Source organism: Nannobrachium achirus (genome assembly GCF_963921795.1).
Source record: "Nannobrachium achirus genome assembly, chromosome: 9".
Classification (NCBI taxonomy): domain Eukaryota; kingdom Metazoa; phylum Chordata; class Actinopteri; order Myctophiformes; family Myctophidae; genus Nannobrachium; species Nannobrachium achirus.
The window spans coordinates 17,302,069-17,312,320 of NC_137818.1; positions in this window are offsets into that span (position 1 = coordinate 17,302,069).

Here is a 10,252-nt window from a genome sequence, read left to right on the forward strand (position 1 = left end):
AGTAGAACTATGGTCTGTTTAGGGGCGGCATAGCTGAGTGGTTAGGGAGCCCGCCTGGGGAACCAGAGACCTGGTTGTCCCAGGTTCGATTCCAGACCGTGGTAGCAATGTCGATGTGTGTCCCTGAGCAAGATTCTTGACCCCTAATTGCTCACGCACGCCTTAGGCAGCGAATCAGCTGGGTTGGGCTGAAAATACTGAATTTCCCTCACAGGAGGAAATAGGTATCTACCGTATTGTTTGAACTATGGTCTGTTGTGGTTCAGCTACAGTAGAACTATGGTCTGTTATGGCTGTGTGTGTGTGAGAGAGAGAGTTTGTCTAGCTATACTTATGGGGACCTCTGACAGTGTGGGGACAAAATAGTAGGTCCCCACAACGGTTAGGGTTAGGGTTAAGGTTAGGTTTAGGGATAGAGGTTAGGGTAAGGCCACAGGACTCGCATAAAAATGAATGGAAGTCTATGTAATGTCCCCACAAGTGTGTGTGTGTGTGTGTGTGTGTGTGTGTGTGTGTGTGTGTGTGTGTGTGTGTGTGTGTGTGTGTGTGTTCACAACACATAACTGTTCTCTAGTAGCTGTAGCTCATTTTATATCCAATTAAAGCAACATATAACATTAGTATTGATTAGAAATGGACTATTACTACTGCATCTAATCCACTTTGACACAGTGTGGTTCCTCCTGTAACCTTTACATCTGGCGCCATCTGTTGGCCGATCAACTACTATGACCCCAGATCACATGAGCTGAAATAAATGGCAGCATCAGCTACATTAATACAATGGTTCTCTACCAGTGGTCCAGGTGGTCCCCAGACAAATGGAGAGTTGATAACAAAATGGACCATTAGGCTATATATCTTTAACTCTTGAGAGTAAAATGAACAAACCATGATATGGTAGGTACCATGCTCACTTCACACCGGTGCGATTTGTAATGCATGAGTGATAAACAGGTGCCTAAAAGGAGACAATAATAGAGGGTATGCGCGTGACATCATCATCATACCCGGAAGTTATGCGGGAACGCCTACTGAGTGGCAAAAAACTACTTTCTGGCCTTGACAGCCCATACATCCAAACAGAAAAGTCATATCTGATTGCATTAAAGAACATTAAACAATGTCAAACTCACTTTGCCAATCACTTTGCCATTCACTTTATGAATGTGCATACCCTCTATAACAACAGTTAAAGGTTTATCTTTGCGACTGAAAACTATTTGAATGTAAGTTGTAGGATATAGAGAAGAATTACAGCTTCATCTTGCATAAGGACATAATTATTATCTAGGCTACAATCATGCAGGTTGTGTCCGTGGCATGAGTGCGTGCGTAATGATTTCTCAACAAGCAATAGCTGAAATGGGCAGCTGTTGTCACTGCATCTTCAATGACATGCATGGGCATTGTTCTTGCTTTGTGGTACAAGACAACATTGTGTATTAATTTAATTTCCAGGAAATTCAATGCCACTAGCGATAGCATGCTGGCACAAACCGCTAACCAGCTAATAATTTTTACACTTCTCTTTGCGGTAATAAACTCCATTAAAGCGACCGAGTTGCAGTAATATTTCCGTAATATTTTCATGCCATGTAAATCCCAAAGAAAACTTTATTAGACAATTTTTTTTTAAGCTTGCGTCGGTCGTACAACATTGTAGACGCTACGAGGAAAGGTATAGCTTCTGCCGTAGTAAGAAGGGCTGTGATGGCAAGCAGGTTTATCAATCTAGCACTGATCCATTTCCAGTTGCCGAAGTGGACTGCCGTAGCCATCGTTGCTTGAAGTCCCTAATGTCATTTCACAATGGTTGTGGTCCACCTGGACAAGACTGCATGGGCCTCCTCTCCTCATGTTGTGGATTAGCTATATTTCACTATGTTTTATTTGTAGCCTACTTTATTTTCAACTGTAACAATTACACGCCCCAAATAGGGATAGATTACCAATCAATTATCTTATGAAAGGATAATATTATTTTCAATAATTGATCAAATGGATTAATTTGATGAACTGTCGCACACCAACCAACTGTGTGCGTGCTTACGCGTGCATTTGTGTGTGTGCGTGCGTGTGTGCGCGCATGTGCGTGTGTCATTAGGATGTGTCCTCATTGTGGCTCATTAAAGAGCCTGAGCTCCAATCCTCTCAGTGTTTCAAGGCATGAAGCTGCCAGCCAGGCTCTTTAACTGCAACGTGTCTTGATGTTTGTGTCTGTTTGTGTAAAGAAAAAAAGAAAAAAGAAAAAACCCATCTGTTTTTCCTCCTCCGCGCTGGGCTGGCACACAGGCTTGCAACCTCATCCGTATGCTCATGTCTTTTGAAGTTGTGTCAAAAATCTTTTTTTCTGTGTTTTATCTTTTTTTCCTTCGTTTTTTTTCTTCTTTCTGTTTTGCATCGACAACGTTCAACTTGTCATTAAGCTCTCTGCGTTCAGAGCGAGTCAAGAGGGCCAATTCTATAAATAACTGCTTCTTTTCACTTTGTGTTTAAAAAAAAAGACGACAGACAAGCAAATATCAGATAAAATACTAATGAAATGTTTACAAGCCTGTATTAGACACAGATTTTTCGTGGTTCCGGGACATATGGCCTGTTTGTGCTTGAGAATTTTATTGTAAACTAAGCAGCATTATCATAATCGTCGCTGCCGGGGAGAAACCTTGTATCTTGCGTATTTCTACTTTTTAAAATATATTTGTGTCTTACTCTTACAGCATTTGTTTTGTAGAAGAAAGCAAGTTGAAATAAGTTCAGTTGGTTAAATGTGGTTTTATGAAAATTGAACGCTCAGGTGGAAACCTCATTGTGTTAAAAACTGGGACTTTTCAGGAATTAAAGTCCAAATTATCAGTAAGCTCGAAACACGTCACTTTGCGCCGCGTTTCCTCCACATGCGAGGTTTCCATACCGACAGACAGCGAGGATTATGTCAAACTAAGCAGCAGCGCGATCATATCTTAAATGATGCTGCTGTTTTATGTACTGTAAAATGCAGAAGAAACGTAATGCACCAAACTAAAGCCCCGACGCGCCACTTTGCAGTGTCTGTGCGTGGCTGAGGTTGGCTGAGCAAAGTCATTTCATACCAAAGAATATCATTAAACTGAAAGTGTCCTCCGATGAGAACTATACTGCAAGGAGAGAGAGTGTTGAAAATCATTTCTCAGGTATTAGGCAACAAAAGCCAATGAGCACGGTGGAAAGTTAAGTAGGCCTACATTTCTATGTTGTCGGGCAGAAACCTCTTTTCTCCATATTCGAACTTTTAGAGCTGTATTTTGATCGTATTAACCCATTTTGTGCCCCAGAAATTAACGGATTAAAATGTCCAGAGTGCCTCTCGCTGGCTCCATAAACGGCCAGTCTCTTATTTTGAAGGCCAGAAGTCCATAGCTTAAACACTTCCGGTTTGACGTCATTGTGTCATTCACAGGAAGCGGTCATCGTCCACATGGGTGTTGTGTAATGGCGGAACGGAGCTTTTCAACATGTGTTTTATTAGCGAGCATCTATTGCCATCCTCGCTTTGAAAGTGTTGTTTGGAGATAATGGACATTAAAGATGAGATTCCCCGTCTGCCTCAATGTTATGGGATTACTATTTTGTGCTCGTGGATCCGTGATGATGATAAATCAGCGAGGGAGATCGTCTCGGGACCTTCCGCCCATGTACCCGGTAGGATAACCGCCGTTACAGTAATATATTACATCTCGCGATTGGCACTGCGAACATCAAAGGGAATTTCGCGAGATATCTCGGGAAAGGCTCTAAATGAGTTAAGTACCAGCTCTTATGCCTAAACTTAAAGGCCTGCCCATACTGTCTTCGACCACCAAACCTTTCGTCGGAAAGGTCCGGTTCATCTACAAAATGACGTCACTCGGATCTTCTGAAAAACATTACCCCGAGTTCAGAAAGCTGCACCTCAGACGAAAGGTTCAGTGGCCGGAGACAGTATGGACAGGCCTTTTAAGTTATGGCATAAGAGCTGGTTTGATTGATTGATTGATTGAAGGCTTTATTAGAAGTTTGTATAGGAAAAGGTACAGTTTCATGACGGTACAGTTCACTGGTACAAGGTCTACTAAAAGGAGATCCTGAAAAGACTAAGCTTATTTCAACAGGAAACCATTAAAGTATCTCATTTAACATTGAATGACAGACGAATAGAACACAGTACTATGCAGTAGATATGTAAAGAAAAGAAAATGAGAGAGAAAAAAAAAGAGAAAACAGTAAGTCTAAACAAACAGTAAGTATATACAAAGAAGGGGCAGGGGAAATTAAGTCACCCAGAGGCGGCACATCAGTTAAGTTTACAGGACAGTAAGAAAAAGAAAAAGGACTGTTGTGTACAGCCGAGCGACAAAAACAAACAAGAAAGAAGAAACAACAATACAGGAGAATCAACCATACAGAGCAGTCAAGTTAATATATATATATATATATAGTGTCGAGAACAGTTTGAAAAAGAAAAAAACACAACACAACAAAAGAATAGTAGTGCTTAACGTTTCTATAATGGATTGCAATTTTAAGTGACTTTTCTAAGCATATTGCAAACTCAAAGAACTTACAATGGTCCATTCATCCAAACATTAGGAACTACTTATCAACACAGTGCCAAAAATATATATACACAAATATACAGTAGGTCTATACATAGGCGTCTGCACCAAGACAATAATGATAATGCTTAGCCTAAATAAAAATAAAAGTGCAGAACCAAAAAAAAGTGTCCAAAAGTCTGTGCAAAAAAAAAAGAAGTGACCAGTGTCGAGACTCGAGTCACAACAACAAAGAAAAAGAAAAACGCAGATGGATGCCCCTCTCCGCAATTCCAAGAAGCATGGGGGAAAGTCATTTGGATGGCACGGGATGGAACAATATTTTAATATTGTGCGCGCGTTGCAATCGTCCGTTCCGAGCCTCGGTACAGCGGCTCCTCCGCCGTCTTGGCCCACGTACACCACGGACCACCACAGCGTCAGCGCCCCCGGTCAATGAAACAAGTTTCCACGGCCAGGGCGCCTCCGCCCACGTAACTCCGCCGCCGTTACCCGGACCCAGAGCTCTGCCCGGACCTCGACAGCGACCGCACCTCCGATCCATGTCACGAGCCTCCACGGCGAGGGCTCCTCCGGTCCAAGTTACGGGCTTTCACGGCGACAGTGCGTCTGGGCCTCCTCTCCTGCGTCGAGCTTCGCACGACTCTTGTTTAATAATCTGACGCCATGTTTGCATGCAACCAAACAAGGTCCATGTACACGTCTCCATGGCTACGGCACCAACAGACTAGTCTTCTCCATAAAAAACACCCAGGCAATGAGCCAGTCGCGTTGCCCAGGGCCACACGCTTAAGACAGGCTAGACGGATAAAGGTAGGCCGCTGTTTCGTATGCTTTGTTCCACGCAAGGAACAAAGGCCCTTCCCCCAATTTTCCGCCAGCTGATCAGAAAAAAACACGAAAAAAATACTAAAACTACTATATACACGAATAAAACAAAGTTCCTCAAGACATGCCCAGCTTGGCCAATGTGATGAGTACTTAAGTACTTAAGACAATCAAAGTACTTAAGACAATCAAAATACAGCCATTAGTGTTTTTTGTTTTTTAATTAACACCCTATACTTGATCACAAAATTAGCAGATCTGCTAGCTCGAAACGTGAAGTGAAGCGTTTTGATCTTGTAGATCTGCTACTTTTGATGCTTTTGAATTCGAATCCTGAAAAGTAACAGTTTTGGACTTTTCAAACACTCATAGTGCAGGGTTTCCTGCGGCACTTTATTGGCCAGGGGGCCCCCCTGGCCTAAAATCTGTCCCCCCTGGCCAAGAGACAAGAGTCAACCTCTCCTTTTATGTTGAGGGCAAAAATAAGAATTAGTCTAAAATAAGGGAATTAATTTAGTTGTGTGAGCGCCTTCCTAGGAAGGTCCTCGATGCACGTCCCACTGGGAGGATACCCCGTCTCCAAACTGGCTTGGGAACGCCTCGGTATACTCCCTGAGGGAGTGGAGGAAGTTGCTCGGGATAAGGAAATCTGGAGGTCTCAGTTGGAACTGTTACCCCTGCGACCCGATTCCGGATAAGCGGTTGAAGATGGATGGATGGATGGATGGATGGAATTTAGTTGTGTTTTCCGTCATCATGGGCACATTTATGTGTTTTTTATAGGGCAAAATTAAGAATTAATATTACAAATTAAGTGAATTAATTACTTGAATTAATTATTTAATTATCAAAAAATGTCGGCGCACGTGCTTCGAGAGATCCCCCCTGGTCAAGACTTTTTCCTGCAGGAAACCCTGTAGTGCAGGAGACCTGGGTTCGAATGACGGAGTGGAGTAGTACATTGTGCAGCGTTAATCACTTTAAAGATGGGGTCAAAAAAAGTGTACAGAAAGTGTTAAAATGTTGTTTTTATGTGGCCACACATACCTGTTCATTAAGTATGCCTGGTTGTCAGGTGGGTGGAAGTTGGCCACACCCACAGATGTTGCTGGATTGTGAAAAGGGGAGGGGATGATATTATGATGTCATTATATCAGTGCATTTCAATTTTGAGGCTTTCAGCTTTCAGGAAGTAACCAAAAATACACAGGGAAGACATATTGGCATATTATAACTACACCTGGGGGTATGTTAGAGTAATGTTAACTCCATAGACACATACAAAACAGAAAAAGTACAAAACTATGGCACCACCTCTTTAACCATACAGTATTTTATATTTTGGCCAAAAATAGCAGATCTAAAAGCTCACAGCACGTCACTAAGGGCAGCGCTGTGAGCTTGTAGATCTGCTATTTCTTTTAAATCGAGACAATGTGTGCAAAACTTTGAAAATATGATTTTAAAGTGAACATTTTCAGTTCAAATCTTTGCTTCTGGAGGTCCCTGGGTAACAAAATGTTTTTCAGATGGGGGGTCCGTGGCCAAATACACAATCATTTTGGATGGTCCTCGACAGGAAAAGGTTTTGAGAACCGCTGCTCCAGAAACCACTCTACAAATCAGCGACACACACATTCATGCTTCACGCAGAGCGACATAATCCAGTCTTCACTTTAAAGCCAACATGTCGCCGTGTGAAACGTCTTCATCTGTCAAAACTACTTCAGAGAGAGCGTAAACATCACCACCGGTATCACTCTCACTTGAAAAAGCATGTCAACATGTTGGAAAAACACACATGCACGCACGTTAGGCACACACGCATACACCGTATAAATACATTGTTATGCTGTCGGGCAGAAAAACACATATCTCCATATTTTCATGTTTTAAATTAACGACCTATACACCAGTTTCTCAGAGCGGCAGTCATAACTGCGTTGTCAAGCGGCACCGCTTCGCACAGCGACACCGCAGCTATACACGGCAGCGCTCTGGAAAAAGGTCTATTATTTCAGAACTATTTCAGAATTGCAAATCAGCAAGATAAATATCGAGGGCTTGGATCAAAAAGGGCGTAAGTGACATTCTCAAATATTTTACATGACAGCTTTCCATTGATTGTAATACTTTACGGTAATTAAAATCATTAAAAAAAAGTATTTTAAAATATATTCATTGAAGCGTAATCTGTATTAAAGTATAGATTGCTTAAACATATAGCTTTCAATTAAATAATTACAATCAATGGAAAGCTGTCCTGTAAAATATTTGAGAATGTCACTTATGCCCTTTTTGCTCCAAGCCTCGATATATATATATATATATATATATATATATATATATATATATATATATTTTTTTTTTTTTACATAGTGTATAAGGGGTTCCACCAGTGTATTGGTCAGGTCACGTGTGTAGAAGCCGTTGTCAGTACCATTTTCACTCGGGCTACTTTTTTGTAACTCCTGTAGAGTAGGTGTTAAGCGACGGGCGCCTGAAATCATTAAGAATTGTGTCCCCCCCAAAACATTCTAACACCAATACAACACTGCATGGTTTCCACTCTCACTGCCGGAGGTTTGTTGGCAGCTGGTTTTCTCCACACTGCCTCCGACGTTGAGTTCCCATGGAGGTGGGCTAATATTAACAGCCAATCATTACGTGGGAAACCATTCTAGCGTGACCCTGGCCCGCCGCTGCGTGAATACCTGTGTGCGACTGTGACTCAATCTGAGTCATTGAGATGTCAGAGCCGCCATCCGTCACGAAGAAACCTTGTATCACCCTATTTCTATTTTTGTATTTTTCTTGTAAATGAACCATTCGAAATGAACCAAAGATGTAGGCTACAAGCGCAAGCTTGTAGATCTGCTAATGTTTGAATAGCCAACGGAAAAGATCTAAAACTATTAATGACACAGATGCTGTACCAGTTTTAATGTTTTTTTTTTAAGCAGTATTAATCAAACTATTTCATGTTTCAAGGACCACCCGAAATGATATGGATTTGCACACATTTTCAAATGTTTTCAAAACTAATAGCAGATCTACAATCTCATCGCTATGAGCTTATATATCTGCTACTGTATGAATAGTCAAAGCATAACATATGGTTGCAACTCACCTTGGAACATTTTATTTTTCTAAAAAGTTTGAAATATGGAGATAAGAGTTTTCTGCCCGACAGCAACTATACTCCATCAAAACAATACAAATGATGGACCAGCATGCAAACATATTCAACCACTTCTTTACACCTTTAGTTAAACTTTTAAATCAAGATGACTGAAGCGTCACACAAATGTATTGTGTGTGTGTGTGTGCGTGCGTGCGTGCGTGCATGTTTTAACTATTGAACCCAATGAAAAGAGCTTGCGACGAAATTATGACGACATCGGACCTTTGGAACAGTGGTAGATTTACCCCCCTATTTTTCTTCTTATGTCTGTGCCGGATGGAAACCTTTATGTTCAAAACTGTTACTTTTCCAGAATCAAATTCAGGAATTATTCCCTCCGCGCACGATAAAGATAAAGATATTGTTTTAAAAATCGTTCTCAACTCAAGTGACGGTATAGCGTCCACACCACAGCGATAACGCCGACATAATTAATGTGAACGCTGACATAATTTCTTGTTAACGATATCGTTATAGTTATCTTTATCGTGACCGGTGGGAATGACACTTTACTTTTGTTACTTTTTGGGTGACTCTGTAGGGCAATCAAGTAACCGTTTTGGACATACAAGGTTTTTCCCGCCTGTCGGCGACGACATAATTTCTATCAGCATCTAGCGCGGCGACGGCAGAGGGTCGGTCGCTCGCGGCGGTCGTGGGACTTCAAACGCAGCCTCGGCGGCGGAGTTTAATTTACATCTGTGTGTTGTTGTTTTTTTAAATGACGGGACGTGTTGATTTACATATCTGTACGACGGAATGACAGGACCCGTTCATTTACATATTATCTATAGGGTTTGAGTGACAGGACCTGCTCCATTCATCTGATGTGTGCTTGGGCTGCTATAGCTACTGAAGTAGAGTTGAGTGACAGCTAAAAGACACTGACTGGAGTGTGACGTCATCGCTCAAAGAGGGAAATGCATGTCGTTGCTGTGGGGCAGAAACCTCTCATCACCAGATGATAACTTTTTGTGTGCTTATTTTTACGTAAGTTAACGCCCTACTTGAACGAACTGAATCGTCACACAAAAGCATCAAAAGTAGCGGATCTGCGAGCTCAAAACGTGGAGGAATATTCTTGCATAGATCTGCTACTTTTTCTATTCTCGACTTTGAATCCTGAAAAGTAACAGTTTCGGACATACCGGTATGAGTTTTCCACCCGACAGAGACAATATGAAGGATATGATGCTATACATACAGCATTTACCATAGTGTACAAGTACATCATACATTAAAACAAACTCATGTCAATCTATAGTCTTATAGTTATGATATTGATATGATATACTGTAAGAGATATAGGGGAATAATATTCACTACAATCTGGTTATTGTAAAGTACAACCTTAACATCTTCGAACCTGGCATCCCTAATTTGGTTAGCCTATGTGTGAATATAGGCAGAGGTGTCCTCTTTTTTTTTTTTACCTCCAAAAACGTTTTAAAGACGGACAGACGGACGGATGGATGGACAGACAGACAGACAGACAGACAGACCAAATCTATAAGGCACCTCCACCGAGGGAAGATGAATGTGTTGTTTCCCCTCTTGCCCAGTTATAATAACAATAATATCTCAAATTCATATAGCGCTTTTCTATCCAAAAACGCTTTATACACGAGGGTCATCATAATTATTGTCTCCACCAGCCGAAGGC